The following is an 18,470-nucleotide window of genomic DNA, read 5'->3' as shown; positions in this document are numbered from 1 at the left end:
TCCGCTCCCGCTTCTCAAGAGGATGGGCATGATGCTCAATGGTATGGAGGTACCCCCTCCATGTTCTCCAACCCCGAGGTTGGGAGTGCCTCGGGGACGTCCACGGGTAGCTTCATCGCGTCCGGCGTGGGTTTCGACGATTCCACCGCCCCCATGAACACTGACGACTTCCTTAGGGAGTCCGATTTTAGAACGGTGGACGGGGACGACGATGATGATGATGATGGGGACCATGAGGCCTAAATGGCCTCGCACTTGGCCTATTTTTGCTCCCTTCCCAATCCAAATGTCAAGTATGTTTCCCAACAATCCAAACTCCTCATTCATATTTCAATTTTGTATGCATTTAGTTAGTAGGCATATAGTTGCATTCATCTATATTGCATTAGATTTCAATTTTGTAAAATATTGTCACATTTAGTTATTGCATCCATATAGAATAGCTTGCATCGTATTTCAATATTGCATATAGATCATGCATTGCATGCTTATTTGAAAACCACTAAAAATTTGAAAAAACAAAAATCACCAAAAACATGTATTTCATTTCCGAATTTCCTCCACACATTTATTTCCATTGGAAATATGTAAATAAATAAGTGTGGGGAGGAAATTCCATCAATTTAAAAATACAAAAACATATTATTTATTTTCAAATATTCAAAAAACCAAAAACAAGTTCCTTTATTTCTCCAATATGCCCTCCCATGTAAATGAATAAGTGTGGGGAGGGCCTAAAAAAAACAAACACAAAAACATGTATTTTCATTTTCAAAAACAAAAATATCAAAAATATGTTATTTTTATTTTCAAAAATTGAAAAAAAATACAAAAATATGTTCCTTTCTTTTCCCTCTTCTCTCCCTAGACTTGTTCCATTGGAAACTTACTCGGGAACGAGTAATGTTCAAGTGTGGGGAGGGAAATATCCACTTTGTGAATATTTGTTTATATTTGTATATACCTTTAAATTTGATAAAAATTCAAAAACCGCTTAAAAATTGAAAAATTTCAAAAAAATTTACAAAAACATTGCATTGTATATATATGTTGTTTGTTGGCTAACCTTTGGCATAGACATCAACCATTTGAGGCAAAAAGGAGACTAGAAGACCGCTTGGTATACACGTTCCTATCTCTTTCTCCTTTTCCATTCTCTCTCTTTTTATATTGTCGTATAATATGGAGGAGGACGGGTTTTTGTGCCTTGGATGTTTCTTTGGGGAACTGTTGGATTATTGGTGTTGATGTGCTGTTAGGTTTAGTTGACTTCTTGCATGTTTCTATCCTTGTTTTGTTCAATTCTCGCATGCACATGTTCTTGTATTTACATGTTTTTCAATTTGAACCCTCTCATCCGTTTGTAAATAAATGTTTTGCATGAACATGGTCTAGGAAGGGAACCAAGTACCCCCATGATGAGCTATATGTCCAATTGTGCCTTTCCCCTCCCCGTGACTTGCACCCGTGGCCTCTTTAGTTAGCCAAGGAAGCGGGCTTGACCAAGGAGATTAGACCGATCTTGTGAGACCTAGGACCGTAGACTAGACCTAGGGCTCGACTTAGCCACTCAAAGGTAAGGTTAGAGCCTCCTAGGGTGGGTACATTCATACCCCGCCCTCATCTAGGTTTGAGAGTAGGTCTCCTCGCGAGGCGTGTCACATCAAGACGCATAAGTGTGTCATTTCGTCCTTAGACTGTGAAATTGCATTATATTTTGGGCACATGATATGAAGCAAAAGTCCGTTTGCATATGAACCTCACATGGCCAAATAGCCTTGTTTTCTCCCTTCCATTATTCCCCTTTTTTGATTCACCCCCTTGAGCCTTAGCCTATTCATTTGGCAAACCCACCAAAATAGCTACATTCCATAACCACCCTTCCTTAATCAAGAATTGGTCGGTTTTGTAGTTGTGTTGTAGGAGGTGATTTGGGTCATGATGGTGGATAGTATACATTTCCACTCGGGTCAAAAGCTTGGTGTTTTCGGCATTGTAAATAAATAAGAGCTTTTGAAAAGGAAATGAAAAACAAAATAGAAAAAGTGAAAAAGTCATGAAAAAAAAAATGAGCCACTTGTGTTGTATATAGGTTGTGAAGAAAAGAAAAAGGCAAGCAACACCCCTCCTCATCATTAAACGGGCGTAGAAAAAGTCGTTGCTAAATAAAAGGGCAAATTGATGTTTTCCAAAATGAGTCGGGTTTACACATTTTTTGCATGGCTTGGGAAACCGAACCTTTGTTACGGTGTAGACGTTACCATTTGTTGAAATAAGAGGAGTACTTTTAAGTTTTTCCAATTTGAGTTGGGTTTATGCAATTTTTGCATAGTTTTGGTGATCCATGCTATGTTAGGGCATAGACGTGTCTCATGTGTTGCAATAAGAAATGGGTCACGGTGTGTCGGCAATTCTTGATTTGAACCCCACATATCCAAACGGTGCTTGCACCAATCCCGTTTCGACCTACTCCCTAGCCCCGTTACAACCCTTTGTTTCATATTGTGTGCATTTTACCATTGTTTGTATTTTATTTGATATAGGACGGTCTTACACATTAGATTGCGGGCACGGTTTCGCTAGTCGAGTTAGGAGAGTGATTTCGGTTACTATTTATCACAAAAATCACCCGGTCTTTAAATGAGTGACGAGTGAAATCGTGAGGACGTCGTTGCCTAGGTCCCCTTAGTCATGGGTCTTTGGGTTGAATCTCGTATCGGTTTAGTAATTCTCGGCAGACTTGCCTACTTCCCCTTACCCCGCTCTCGAATTTGTTTCTTGAGCATTGGTCACACGAGGGTTGCTTGGGTCATGCTTAGGGGGTTGGCACCTCCGTTGGAACTTCTAGGACGGTACTCCCGACCAAGACTGTGCTTTGTTGTTTGAAAATCCGGCCACTTAGATGAGGAAAGTGGACCATTTTGTTAGATGCATTCTATTGCTTGGTTACGTGCTTTCATGATAGATGCATCGCAATTTTGTAGCAAGACCCAACTTGCCTTGCAATAGGGAACTCTTCCCTCATGGGTGTCAAATTGTGAGTTGAAGGGGCATTGAGTGCGCTAATACTCATTCGGATATTAGTTGTAGATTGGTTGAGTGATGCTTATATTGTACACACACTCTTGATTTCCATCATAGTAGTGACTTTTGCATTGATTTTGGACTTACTCGAGGACGAGTAATGTTCAAGTGTGGGGAGGTTTGATATATGATTTATTTGCGCCGAATTTCCCTCTTTCTTTTACGCATTCCGACTCATATCGAGTCGGTTTCATTTGCCTTTCCTTGCATTTTGTGCCCAATCCCCGTACCTGTGATTTGGTGTATCCTCATGCAGGAATCGAGTCGAGTATAGAGGAATTGGGGCAAGGAAGGCATTTCAATGCCTTTACATGAAGAAAAGGGAGATAAGGAGCTGAGGATAGTCCTCTACCGGCAGGCCGGCAGCCGGCCCACCGGTAGAGGATACTGCTGTGAGGAGAAAAGGAGGAAAAGAAGGAAGGAGAATTCTCTGCCGGCAGCCAGCAGGGAACACAAGTCCAACACTTAGAATTTTTGAAGGTGATTTTGGCCAAGAATTTGAAGAACGCGCTGCCGGCATAGGTAGCCGGCAGCCGGGAAACCGGCAGGGAGCAACATCTTATGAAGAAATGGAAGAAAAAGTCAAGAAGGAGAATTCTCTGCCGGTAGACCGGCAGCCGGCCCACCGGCAGGGAAGTACACCACATCTACTTTTTCCCAGTTTTTGAAGAACTCGCTGCCGGCACAGGTGGCCGGCACAGGACTACGTAGCACGCAAATGGGCTTTTTCCTCATTTCCTCCCTTAATCCAATGAAACACTATATATACCCCTCCCCTAATCAATTGTAGACATAACCCTAGATCTGAAAAATTTCCCTAATTATTGTAATATTTCCTTAATCAAACTTTAATCTTTTCACAATTATTATTATTATTTAGTAAAAATTAGTTAGTACTAGTAATTATAAATTGTTTACACTTGTTTTTGAGGATTGTATTGGGAGATTTTGGAGGATTTCCTTCATTTATTCAATCAAAGCAATCATCTTTACTTTTGTTGGTACATCTCTTCTCTTATTTACTTTGTTAATCAATTGTTTACATTTTGATTTGTCTTTTATAATTGCTGGAATCATTACCATGTCTTCTCTTTTTGTTGTTTGTTCTTCTCCATTTATTTGCTTAAACAATCGAAACATGAGTGAGTAGTTACCCTTCTAGGGTTTAGGGGGAGTCTAAATCGGATTATTGGGCATGATAGGTTGATTGTTTTGAGTCTTTGGTGTAGAATTTGTCTTTCTTAGTATTGCATACAAGGTGTTTGATGAATTGTGTATGTGAGAACTTGTGCCTTTTGTCTTAATTGCTTAATTCCTCCATTAAATGAGAGTTTGTGGTGGTCTTGTTACATGCTTTAGAATGGGTAGTTGCTCAATGAGAGTTGGTAATCACCTTTAGGATAATCAAGAGATTGATTCCCATCCTAGGACAAACCTTCATCATAGACTATTTAAATCGACTTGTTTGCCCATAGTTCATTTAGATAACCCCGAAAACCCTAGCCTTTAATCATTTGAACACATATTTCTTCAATAGTTTGTTTAGTTGCATCAAGTAGTTTAAATCAAACCCTTTTTCTTCACTTTTGACTAGACTAGACTCTTACTTAGACTAAGTATAAACCCCCTCCATCCTTGTGGTTCGACTCCGATTAACGCTTAAATTGGGTTAATTTTGTTGGTGGTAAGCGACTTGACCCTATCGTTAAATCTTACACATCAATCACCCAATCCCTCACAACGGGATAGGCTCTCTCCACTGGCTCCGTCCTCTTGGGCGCGAGACTCGGGAAGTAAGGAGTACACCCACGCCTGCAAGATAAGATAATCAATAACGATCTTTCATGATTCGATAAGAAAAGGAAATGATCTTTCATGATACGAAATGAAGGTTCATACCTCCAACAACAGTCCAGGGCCAACGATGGAAGGAGAAGTCCCCTTCTCTATCAGCTCCGGACGAATCATGGCCCTCATATAGCGAATGAGGACCGCAAAACCAGCAGTGATCCAGTCCCAATGGCCTAGGCCACTCAGGTCAGAAAGGAAGGGAAGAAGCTTCGTCGACAGCCTCTCTCCCTTGTCTCCGAGGTAAATCGAAGACAAGAACCACCAGAGCCACAAACGAGCTCTCTGCTCTGCGGTGCAAGGAGGAGGAGCCGTCTCCCTCCCATCAATCACCACCATCGCCGGTCTCTTCCCAGCATAGTAATCCCGGACAAAGGAACTAGGCACCAGCCCGGGAACCGCAGCAGCCTTCGGCATCAGGTTCCAACCAATCAAGCTCCTAGCCTCAGCCGAGTCCACCCTCATGGTTGTCTTCGGCCACACCACAGCCTCAGTCCCGCACGGCAAGCCAGAAATCATGCCGTAATCCTCCAACATGACCCCAACCTCGCCAAAGGGCATGTGAAAGGTAGAGGTCGTGTCCCAAAACTGATCAAGGAAAGCTCGAAACAGGCTAAGGTTATCCCGAATTTTCCTTCCCTTGATGTCCCTCCAAGCTCGTACCAAAGCACCAAACGCTCACCGCTCGATGATGGTCCGCTCCTCCGGCGACAACTTCCCGTAAAAATCCATCATCGTCATATAGCCCGAGAAGGATATGATGTTCCCGGCCTCCTATTTTGATTCGAAGCAAGAGCTATATTTAGCTCGAATGAAAGGGAAAAGGAATAGCAAATGAGAATAAAAGAGGATAAATGAAAGAGTGATGAGTTCGAATTACCAAGCTCTTCACCGTCCTGTAGGACAAGTGACCCTCCGCAGCCCAGATGAGATGTCTACTGTCCCAACTCTCAGCCCACTTAGGTGGTCCCCTCAGCTGATGACCACCTCGTCCGGTGTTTGACCGCCTCGGGGCCTCCTCCTCCTCGACAACCTCTTCCGACGACCTCATCCTCAGCAGCTGCCACTGCTGCAGTAAAAGCCTGCTCTAAAGCCTCCTCATGCGTACGAGAAGGGCTAAGGGTCGTGTCCACGTCCATGGGACCCCTCCCTGACATAGAAGCCTTGTCACCTGCAAAATTAAAGTGAATTTCGGCCGCGTCAAATGACGACAAGCCTTAATTAGGGGATTTTCGAGCCTTCAAAGCTCCGAAATCGCTCTTTTCTCACCATCTTTGGCCGTTTTCCCAAAAACCTGACCGCTCATGTGGTAATATGGGTCAAGTCAAGTCTAAATTGAAGTTTAGTCATGGGTTCGAGTCGGAATTTCGACAGCATTGCGTTATAACGATGATTATGCCCTAGAAAAGTGTCCTGAAAAAGGCCGTCACAAATCAAATTCCGAAATGGTAGGAAGTTTACCCATCGTACAAGGATTCTAAATATCAAGTTTCATCGCAAATGGGCGATTTTAAGGCTATTTTCAAAGCAATTTACGGTTCAGTTGTGAGACCATCTCAATTTCGCTCAAATGCTCAAAACTCAATGAAAAATCGAAATGAACATATGGTTAAGATCCTTATATTGCCAATTATCCATCTACCAAGTAAATTTTTCAAGGCAAAATCGTTTGGGGGAAAAACCCCAAATTTTCGTCATTTTTAGGGTTGGGAACCCTAATTTGTCGATCCAAATTGATCAAATACGGAAGATTAATGCAAAGATAATACACATACCTCGATTAGTCATGGCAAATGCAAGCTTTTGATCAAATTTTGGCGAGAAATGGTTGGAATTTGAGAGAGTATTAAACGGAGTTATGTTTCGAAATTATGAATAAAACACGACTTTTATCGGGTTTTTACCCAGACGAAGCCACATCCAGGAAAAGACGCAGCAGGTGCGGCGCCTCTTCCAAGAGACGCAGCTCTTGCTGCGCCTCTTCTTCAGTTTCCCTCCAAATTAATTTTCGAAGATTCGTTATAAGTTCGTTATTTGTGGGCCCATTTTTTGTGCGCCTCTTCCTCAATACCATATACCATATATTTGGTCTGTTTGATGTTTATTCTTCGCCCGTATCCGCATTTTCGAGCCGACTGCGAACTGTTGCGGTACGTTATCAAGACCTCGCTTTCCACAACAAGCGAGTACCCTCTGACAGGTGTTTCGACACTCCTCTATTCTGTTCCCCCAGCGAGAGTTCTCGACAGACAATTGTCCCTCTCAAGACATGGAGATCAGTCAAGATTACGTTCCCCCAGCGAGAGTTCCGGACAGACTGTCGCCCCTCTCAACACGTGGAGTTCATCGTCAACCTCAAGTTTTACCGAAGTTTGTTTGAAAACCGACCTGAGCAGACTTCCCCAGCAGTTCCTGCTGACGTCCTGCTGCCTCTTCGATTTCACGTTTTGCCTTCCTTTGGAGTCCCAACATATCTCAGGTATAGTCTCTTATTATGGCTGGCGAGCCTCCTTACGTACTCTAATGGACTTTAAAAGACCCTCCCCGATAGTCGACAGACTTTAAAATGTTCCTGACGACAGGTCCTTGGATCAGACCCCTTGAGCCGCCTCGCGTCGCCATAGTCGTCAGGTTGTAATCTTCGATTGACCTGATGGTTATACTTTGACTTTCGCCTTTTCCAAGCCTGAGTCAAAGTGGGGGCTCTGTAGATACCTCATTTCTGCACCTCCCGCAAACCACCCGGTGATGATTGGGCCGCATGTTTGGTACGCGGAACGATTTATGACAGTTCATAAGTTTATCATCAAGTGATAGCTCAAACACTTGTGTCTACCTCATAGTCGTCATCTACGCGTCGATACGGTCGTTTTGACAGTAATTAGAGTACAATTGGAGTCCGAGTCAAAAACCGTCTTCATTTTCTAATAAACGTTTTAAAATGCCGAGTCAGAATATTCTGGAATGTTCCGGATACTTCTATTCCATATTTTCAATCTTTTAATCTCTTTGGCAAATTATATCCCGGAAATATTATATAAAATATTAAGGAAATTGAGATCAAACCGCAATTCCATAATAGAAACGCGGAAATCTTTCTTCCGCAGGAGGAAACCACTTGGAAAAGGACGCAGCAGGTGCTGCGCCTCTTCCAAGAGACGCAATTGCTGCTGCGCCTCTTCCCAGTTCCTTTCTGCGTATTTTCAAATCTTTTCGAGATTCACTTCCAAAGTTTCTCCGAAACCCTAATGCCTCAGTGTGATTAGTATGAATAGAGACTTTTGGTCCTCATATTTCTCACGCAAGTGTCCGCCCTTCTCTTCTCCCTTTGCATTCTAAGACCACGCTCTTGCTTTTTGGCGCCTACGTGCTTGAACTTTCGACCACGTAAGCTCGGATCCTTCTGAGTACCAGCCTCGTTTTGCATGACTGACCAATTTGACCAACTCCACATCAATCAACTTAATCAATCTTGTTCGTTTTCCTCTTAGAGGGCACTTTCGTCGTACATTCGCGTCGAGCATCACTAAACGTTAACTTAGTCAATCTCGTTTCATCAAACATGTAAGTCTGAGGGTGTAAATCCCTATTTCAATATTGTTCTTTATTATTGTAATCATCATTGTAAAATTTACGTCGAAAATACATTTAAAACCGATTTATAAAACCTTATTTTAAATCCTTTTTTACGGATTATCAGGAGACAAACATCGAGAAAGGACGCAGCAACTACTGCGCCTCTTCAAAGGGACGCATCACCTGCTACGCCTCTTCCTGAGGCTGCCGCAGTTCCTGCTTCCTTTCTTCTTCCTTCGTCTTTTGTTTGTCTGGTTATCTTTCTTTGCTTTCAATTGTCAATTGTTCATTAACACGGTAATTTCTAGCATGATAATTTTTAGCATGTAAACAATTCATTCTTAATTAATTCATCTTTTAAATCCCGACTTAAATCCCTTATAATTCATATTTGCGGGTTTTCGTCATTAAAATCAACTCGGATTCTTAGAGGTTCGATTCATTAATATTGAGTCTCTGGAATTTATCGTTGATATATTTTCATCTGTTATTCATCGTCATCATCATTAGTTCGTCATTAATCACCTGAAAAACCTAATTAATTTGATTAGTTTGTTAATTTATATCATTAATCCCGTAATTAACCTAATTGATATGTTCTAATTAGTTCCATCCGTGTTTTACTGTTTTTATAACCTAATTCACATGTAAATAATATATTAATCACTTCTATCCGAGTCAAATATCATTAATCGAGCATTTAAATCACCAATGAATATTAACAATTCGCAATTCCGGCTTCACAGCCAGAACTGAACTCAGGAACAGACGCAGCAACAGCTGCGCCTCTTCCAAAGGACGCAGCTCTGCTGCGCCTGTTCCGGGTTGAGTTCTGTCTCTGAACTCCCGTTTCTGCCTTGACCTAGTTCATTAAATACGTATTAGTTAACTATTACTCGTATTATCACTAATAATTTGTTCGTTTATTTTTCCTTTTCTTTTCTCAAACCATCCGTTTTAAATGTATGTTCGACGTAAATCAAGTAATCAATTATAATTATTGTAATTTTAATTATCGCATTTATTTATTTATCATATTGTATGATTTATTTACTTGGCATTCACATGTAATTAATCTAACATTCACTTCGACCCCAATTTGTATGCTAAATTACGTGTCTACTGACTTAGTTTAATTCACATGCTAGGATCAAAACATTGGGTGTTGCATTCCATGCATATAATCGACAACGTATCAAGTACGAATAACTTCCCTAATCATTAGTAGAGGCCGCTATCGAGGCGGGCAGGATTAGATGTTCGATCAAAAGAGCTTCCTAATACGTACCATCACCCCTTACTCTAGATCTCTGCGAACATCCGTGTTCAATGGCATCCACGAGAGTCATTCTAGACATAGAATGCTAAGGGTAACGAGTTCTTAGTGTTCATGTCACTACTTTGTGTCTTGACATGACGCGAGGTATTCGAACGGTTTCCGATTTTCCACAATAAATTGGTGGCGACTCCACAATTGCAAAGCTTGCTCGCTTTTCACTCCCGAGCGACGCCCCGTGTGTCCGAGTCCTCACCAGGGCCTACCCAAAAGTATATTGAAAGATGCCTCTATGTCCACTATTTGAAAATTAACCTTTCGCTCGATTTGCCCAGTAGCCACAGTAAGGTTAACTAGCCCAACTACTTTACGTCGTGTTTCATCGTACGCCCGAACGCCTTGGTTAGTAGAAGTCCAGTCTGATTCTTTCATGCCTAACTTTTATGCTGTTTTTAGTGGTATGACATTGACTGCAGAGCCATCATCTACCAAAGTCATGGGTACATTTTTCTTCAAGCGTGTGACTGTAATGTATAGAGCAAGGTTATGAGTGACACCAAAGGGAGGCAAATCCTCATCTGAGAAAGTAACTGGGTTACTTAGTTTGACCGAGTCTTGGAAGACTAGGTTGATGACGTCGTCAGGTGTAGCATTATGTGCTACGTTCAATTTAGCCAATGCTTGCAGTAAAGCCTGGCGATGAGGAAAGGAACTTGCAACTAGTTGCCAGACTGAAAGATCAGCCTTTGTGTTTTGAAGTTGTTTCAATAAGTGGTCAGGAGATGTATCTTTCGCCATCATTTGGTGTGATGACATTGGTGTTAGTAGTAACTTGGCCACTTGTTTGTCCTTGAGTGACATTTTGATATGGACGTCCCGAGCGAGTAAGGTGGTCTATATCTTGATCTTCACTGGCCTTGACTAGAGGATGTTATGTGAGATAAATATCTTCATCGCCATCTTTCCAAACGCCATTGATCTCCTACTCGATTGGGGAGATAAGGTGTGAGCAATCAAAGGTGAATTCCTCGTCTGTGATCATCAGAATTACAAGAGGATTCTGAGTATTGTTGGGCTTACTTGAAGGAGGTATGCGCAGACGCCCATCTTCAATCATATCTTGAATGACATGTTTCAGTTTGAAACATTTCTCTGTATCATGCCCCTTGCCTCTATGGTACTCGCAGTAGGCATTCTCATCCCAGAACTTAGAATTCTTCTCTGGGTCAGGTGTAGGTCCTATGGGTTGGAGCTTACCTAGTTTCATCAATCTTTTTAGAGCATTGGAGTACGAGTCTCCAACATCGTTGAACTTCCTCTGCGGGTTATTCTTCCTAGATTATTCGACGAGGTTGACCTCGTCGGTCTTCCTGGTGGAACCATAAGACCGACTCGTTGTGCCTTGATATCCACGACCCACCATTTTGGACAAGAGTCCATTACGGATGTCGTCTTCAATCCTCGTTCCTAGTACAGTTAAGTCTTTGAAAGACTTTACGTTTTGGTACCTTAGATGGTTCGCATAGATTGGCCTTAAATTGTCCACGAACTTTTCAACAAGAGTAGCCTCGTCTGGGCCTTCGACGAGTTGAGTGCTAGTCTTTCTCCACCTACATAGGAAGTCTATGGATCCTTGTTTCTCATTTTGGGTAAGAACCTCTAGAGTGCGCATATTGACTTGAATTTCAGCATTATCTGCGTACTGTTGGGTGAACTCAATTGCAGCATCGTCCCAAGTAGCAATATTCTTATAATCCAAGGAGTAGAACCAGTGCTTAGGGATGGTATCGAGAGATGAAGGAAAGATCCTTAGGAATATCTCTGGCTTGATGCCTTTGATAGACATATAATCTTTGAAGGCACGAATGTGGTTCAAAGGGTTTTCATGCCCCTTAAACTTCGGGATGTCAGCCATGTTGAAGTTAGTTGGCAATTGAGCATTTACCGCCTCATACTTGCGGTTGTTTTCCCTATAGATGTCATCTCCCTTGAGGTACATTAGTTGCTCCTCCAAATATTGGAGTCGCTTTTCGGCTTCAGTAGGACCTGGAGGAAGATTGACTTCTGGTTGTCCAACAAAGGGTGGAAGGTTATCATGTACGACCATGTCGGGAATGTCATTCTCTGCAGGAGGGAGTCTAGCTTCTACAGCGACGATACAGCCTTCAATAGCATTAAGGCGTGCATAAGCTTGATCTTGACTTGTCTGGAGACGAATGAGTGCAGCTAGGATTTGATCATTACCATTTACGGACGGTTGAGGTTAACCATTAATGCTTCTGTGACTAGTTCCCACCATTTTGGAAATGAGGATAAGAAATCGACGACGAATCAAAACACGATCGACCATTTTCGCACACTTACTCAAAATGATTTGACTCGTGAAGTGGGTGTGTGCCATTGTGTCAAGTGAGGTTTGAAAATGACAAATTTTAAAATTTTGGTCGTAGACAACTATAGTGTAGTTGTAGGAGTGCTGACGCGAAGTGAAGTTTGAAATGGGTTTGAGGCCCGAATTTTTGACTCGACATTTGGACAGAGTTTTGGGTTATTTTGCGCTATTTTAGGCCATTTTCGAAAATATTTACCTTTTGAAAAGGATTTTCACTTTACAAAATTTCGTCATAGTTTTGTTTATAAAATGGTGATCACGTATATGGTATAAACATATGGGAATTATAACGGTATGCTGATTGCATTTAAAGGGTTTTGGCTTAAAAGGTGGGTTGCCATACCAAGCAAACAAACCCTGGTCTGTGGACAGGTCCATGCAAAACAAGAGTAAGGTCAATTTCTAGTCCATTTCCTCAAGTAGTGAAAGATCTCATACAAACATGACTAAGCATCGTGGTATGGTTGACATCAATTGCTATCCATATTTAGGCCCAGATAAGAATTTGGACCGTCCAAACGGGACAATTGGTCGAATGGGTTGGGTTAAGCCTAGGAAGGCCGAATGAAACGACCTAAGAAGGTTGAGTAATGAAAACCGACAACTGTCTTGTATAAACTATTCTCTAACCTTGTTCAAGTTTCACCCTGGGTAACACATAAGTGTATCATCCCCAGCGAAGTCGCCAAAATGTGGACATGGGCCACCCGCGGCGCGCGTGAAAGGGCTTGAATAAGCCTGCATTTGTGGAGTCGCCACCAATTTATTGTGGAAAAATTGGAAACCGTTCGAACATCTCGTGTCATGTCAAGACACAAAGTAAAGACATGAACACTAAGAACTCCTTACCCTTAGCATTCTATGTCTAGAATGACTCTCGTGGATGCCAATGAACACGGATGTTCACATAGATCTGGAGTAAGGGGCGAGGGTACGTATTAGGAAGCTCTTTAATCGAACACCTAATCCCGCCCGCCCCGATAGCGGCCTCTAATAATGATTAGGGAAATCGTTCATATTTGATATATCGTCGATTATATGCATGCAATGCAACAAACAATATATTAATCCTAGCATGTGAGATTAAACTATGTCGGTGAACACGTGTTTTAGCAAACAATTGAGGTCAAAGTTGATGTTAGGTTAAATTAAATTTGAATGCCATACAATAAATTATACATAAGGCAATAAACGAACTATAATAAATTACAATAATTAAAAATTACAAAAATTACAATGATTATTTGATCTACGTCAAAAGCACGCTCAAAACGGAATTTTGAAGAAGAAAATATAAGAATTAGAATTAAAAGGTGAAAACTACGTCAGATTAGAAGTGATAATACGATTAATAGTTGATTTAATACGTAATTAGAAGCTACGTCAAAGCAAGAATGAAGTTCAGGGACAGAAGCCAACCCAGAACAGGCGCAGCATCTGCTGCGTCCTCTGGAAGAGGCGCAGCTGCTCCTGCATCCGTTCTTGAGCTGGACTCTGTCTGTGAAGTCAGAATCGCAGATTGTTAATGTTCATTGGTAATTTAAGGTCGATTATTGATATTAGACTCAAGTAAAAGTGATTTAATAGATTACATGCATCTGGAACCGTCATAAAACGAGTTAAAGGTGAGAATTTACAGCGATTTACATGATTAGTATTGATACGATGTCGGAAACGGGTTTATATACAAACTCAAAGTTAGTGGTGGAAACAAAAGATTATGAATTAATGACAAAAACAGGATTAAAACATGTATCGGAGACGAATTCAAGAGACTTGATATGAACGAACCGAGCCTCTTAAATTCGGGTTTGAATAAGTGATGAAAACCCGCAAATATCGAGTTATATGGGATTTTAGTCGAATTAAACGTTATAATTTGAAAAGGATTAATTAAAACACGATTATATACTGAAACAAACAAAAGAAACTAAAGAACAAGAAAGATAGAAAAAGTTGCAGAAGATCGAGGAAGAAGAAGAAGAAGAGTAGAAGCAGCGGCAGCCTCAGGAAGAGGCGCAGTAGATGCTGCGATTCTTTGAAGAGGCGCAGCTGCTGCTGCGTTTCTTCTCGACGTCAGACCTCCCCTGATTTGTAAATACGTTTTTAAAAGGTGGTTTTTAAGACGGTTTTGAGCATGCTTTTGATATAATTCTTACATTCGTGATACAAAGTAAAAGTACAATAAAATAAAATAGGATTTTACACCCTCAGACTTACATGTTTGACGAACTGAGATTGAATAAGTTATCGTTTAGTGATTGCTTGACTCGAATGATGCGTGGAAAGTGCCCTTGTTAAAGGATTTAGATTAACTGATTAGATTGATTAACTAGAGTTGGTCAAATTGGTCCATTTGTGCAACGTGACTGGGACTCAGAATGATCTGAGCTTAGGTGGTCGATTGATCAAGCATGTAGGCATCGAAAGCGAAGAGCATGGTCTAGAATGCAAAGAGAGAAGAGAAGGGCAGACACTCGCGTGCCAAATATAGAGGCCGAAGGTCTCTATTTATACTAAACATACGAAGGAGTTTAGGTATGGCACGGATACGGAAACAAATCACGGAAAGATTCTGGAAAGCATGGAAAGAGGGCTGGGGAAGAGGCGCAGCAGCCACTGCGGCGTTTGGAAGAGGCGCATCACCTGCTGCCTCATTTCCCCAGAGATTTCCTCCTCTACAAGCAAGATTTCCGCGTTTTATTATGGAATTTCGGTTGATCTATACTTCCTTATTCCATAAAACACAATATACGGGAGATATTTCCTTAAAAATATTAATTTTAATAGGGAATTTATATCCAGAGAATTCTAGAACACTCCGGAATATTCCGACTCGGCATTTAATCAGTTTGTGGAAAATGATGCGGTTTTTTACCCGGACACCAAATGAACTCTAACTACTGTCAAAACGACCGTATCGATGCGTAGATGACGACCATGAGGTTGACTCGAGTCTTTGACCTATCACTTGTCGATGAACTTATGAATTGTCATAAATCGCTCCGCGTACCAAACATACGGCCCAATCATCACTGGGTGGTTGGCGGGAGGTGCAAAAATGAGGTATCTACAGGGCATGGGTGAGACCATAGAAACCGTTTCAAAGAATGAAAATGATATTGACAGAAAGATAGAGGATGAGACCATATGCTTAGTTGATAACCCCTTCTTTGACAACAATCTAGAATCCCTCTATGACGATTTTACAGACAATGAGTCACATAAGGAAGACTTGACAGACCCTTTAGATTACCCCTTTTGTGATGAGTCTTGGGATAAGGAGAGTGACGATGCGCGATTCGAAGATCTTGAGGTTAAATGGGACTCAAGTGACGATTTGCGCTCTCTTTCTTTTGATACTTCCCCTTCAGTTGTTACATTTGATTCTAATTTTGAGTCCAGTGAGGTTCATTTTATTACGCCTACGCAGAATGCATATTTTGATGTTTCTGATGTTGACGATGGTATTGATGAATACTCTGTACAAGGGCCCCCTACTACGAAACCCTTTAGAGGCTTTGATATCTCTTGAGACATATGCAGGTGAATCTCCCATTTGGAAAGCTGAGCTGGATGCCTTAGAGGCTAAAATATATGGGATAGAGCCTATCCACAAGGGGAACGAGAAGGTATATGAGTCAATGAATACTCCTAGCATGGTAGAGGTAATATATTCTTTTGCCACCGATTCTATCATTAGGTGTGGTAGACCTCCTGACCAAGAGGTAATTGTTGACGATAACATCATAAGGATTACTCGTGTGGTGAGTGATCAATCATCTCGTATGACTTCTACGTTGTGCTTTGATACTCCATACTCTTTTGGTTGGGCGAACAATTTGATGCGGTTATGCTATAATTGTCATCAAAAATCTGATATGCTGAGACGGTCTCTAACATTAATTTTCTATGCTCGTATTGTATTTTGGTGCTACTTATGCTTTTGTGTAGCACATGCGCAGATTTATGATCGACTGCTAAGAGCTTTGAGTTGCTTTGATTTTGACCAACTGGAGCAATTGAGATGAAGACAAAAAGAGGTCATGCGGGACCTATCAGAAACCAGCGCTGACCGGGAGGCAACCGGGATTTTTAATACTCGTTGTAATTGGATTTTCGAGACCTTTTAGTCGGCAGCGTTTTACGAACGATAGACTGGAACGTTTGAATTGGTTTTTTTAGTTCTATGGGTTGTTTGTCGCGTTTTTGCAGATGTTTCAAATGAGGCCTAGAAGATCAAGCCTAAAGAGCTCGATCGAGTACCCTTTTCTCTCGATCGAGTACTTTCCTCACTCGATCGAGTACTGCTGCTCTCGATCGAGCACCCTGCATATCTGACCTCTCGATCGAGTGGTCCTGTCTCTCGATCGAACGCTTCTGATGCCCCATTTTACTCGATCGAGTGCTCTACTCCTTCGATCGAGTTCTTTTGCTTTAACTCGCGTGCTGCGATGTTATGGGGCTATTTGCGACCTCCCATGTTGCTGGTTGGTTTGGGGAGGTCCCTACTTCACGATTATCTTGTAAATTTTTCAAGCTTCATTCTTCTTTTCAGTTTGTATTCCCTTTCCCTATTTTTGAGTACAATGAGGGCATTGTACGGTTCGGTTTGGGGAGGGTATATGCATCCATATCTGTGTCTGCATTTTGTTTTTATTGCATTTCAGTTAGCACGTTTAATTTGTTGCATGCATTGTTTATTTTGATTTCAAAAATTCAAAAATCTCATAAAAATCAAAAAATTTAAAAATTTAAAAATTAAAAAAAAATTAAAAAATCAAAAAAAAAATTCTCGTTTATTTTTGCATATAGGTTGAGTCGGAACGGTAGATTTCAATGATGAAATTGCACTACGATTACTCTTTTTGCTTAAGCCTTGCGATAAACTAATATTCTTTTGGCATTATCTTATTGCATGATCTACGAGTTTATGTTGAAATTTAGCTGAACAAATAGACTTGACCTTAAATTTTGGCAACCTACTTATAATTTCTAAGTTTTAGAGCCTTAAAACTAGTGTCATTTATGACCAGTTCATGTAGGATTGTGAGTAGTTTCTCCTTGCATAGCATGTATCATTAATTTGTACAAGTATGAAATTCAATTGCTTTTTTCCTGCATACATTCGGGTTAGTGGTTGGTGTCACATGCGGGGAGGTACTTACATTCCCTTTTTCTTTGGTTTTTACCCATTAAACTCCACATTTAGCCAAATTTGCCTTTTGACCCCTTAACTACATCCAAATTTAGCCTGCCTTGTCAAGCTAGTTTAGTGTATGTTTTTGCGGTATATAATTTATCGTGTTGAGTTTGGTTTGTATTGTACCGACGGGAGTTGGTATATGGAAAAAGAAGGATGAAATGATTGAAAAAAAAGAAAAATCAAACAACCGAGAAAAAGAAATAAAAAAGGAAAATGAAAAAATTTGGTGAAACGGTTTTTGCTCATATGCTCTTATTATATCTTTTTAGGAGTTGATATTATTGGTTTGGTGAGGTTGTATGCCAATTAAGGGCATTTGTGCTTATTTCTAATGGTTTTGAAGCGGATATTGTCGTTTGGTTTTGTTAGGTTGCTAGCTTGGCTTATTACCTCACATATCCAAAAATGTTTTGCCTTTTCTTACCCATTGCCTCACTTTTCCATACTTTTGTAAGCCCTCGGTTGTGACGGGACCTTGATTGGTTGGAATGTATGTGCACGGTAGTTAGAATTGTTTATCATATTAGCTGCATGCATGTTTGTGTCGGTCGTAGTTTAGGTGAGCGACTATTTTTCTTCTTCTCTTACAATTAATTGCTTACCCTTTGCTTCATGAGAGAAGAGTGACCCGTGAGAGACCATTATAAAAGGTCTTGCAAGGTCGACGGTTCAGCTTTATTATAGACACATAACTCGTTTGCATTTGACAGTTTTTGATATAAGAATTAGTTTGCTTGCATTAAAATGGTTTAAGTGGACAATTTGTAGCTAGCTCTGAGTTTTTATTCCGTTCCATTAGTTAGTTGCATATAGTTTGCTTGGGGACAAGCAAAGGTTTGGTTTGGGGAAGTTTGATGCATGCATTTTATATAGACTTTTTGTACCCTATTTGTAACACCCCGTATTTTATTAAGTTGGATAAAATTCTTTTAATTGCTATTTTGAATTTAATTACATCATTTAACGATTTATATATATATGCTTAGCTAATTAATTAATTTCATCATAATTCGATACGTTAATTTTAATAATCATTAATAAGTTTATTTAAAGTTAGTTCGAGTTTATTGAAGTTAGTTCGAGTGTAT

This window comes from Silene latifolia, chromosome X (genome assembly GCF_048544455.1).
Source record: "Silene latifolia isolate original U9 population chromosome X, ASM4854445v1, whole genome shotgun sequence".
NCBI classification, from domain to species: domain Eukaryota; kingdom Viridiplantae; phylum Streptophyta; class Magnoliopsida; order Caryophyllales; family Caryophyllaceae; genus Silene; species Silene latifolia.
The sequence above is the reverse complement of the archived record's forward strand: the minus strand, read 5'-3'. Positions refer to the sequence as shown.